Below are 303 nucleotides of genomic sequence, written 5' to 3' on the forward strand. Positions count from 1 at the left end.
TAAAAGAGCAGTGCCTGACAGACAGTCCAGAAATCTCAAAGAACTGAAAGACTTTTGGAAGGAAGACTGGGCGAAGATACCTCAAACAAGAATTGAAAGACTCTTGGCTGGCTACAAGAAGCGTTTCCAAGCTGTGATACTTGGCAAAGGGGGCAGTACAAGGTATTAACTCTGCAGGGTGCCCAAACTTTTGCAGACACCATTTTTTTGTTTTCTGTTATTTTGAAAGTGTAAATTATGGAAATAAATGTCACTTTTTGTGACATGTAATACAAATGTCTAATCTGTCATTTGATGCCTTTT

Source organism: Etheostoma spectabile, chromosome 6 (assembly GCF_008692095.1).
Source record: "Etheostoma spectabile isolate EspeVRDwgs_2016 chromosome 6, UIUC_Espe_1.0, whole genome shotgun sequence".
In the NCBI taxonomy this organism is placed as follows: domain Eukaryota; kingdom Metazoa; phylum Chordata; class Actinopteri; order Perciformes; family Percidae; genus Etheostoma; species Etheostoma spectabile.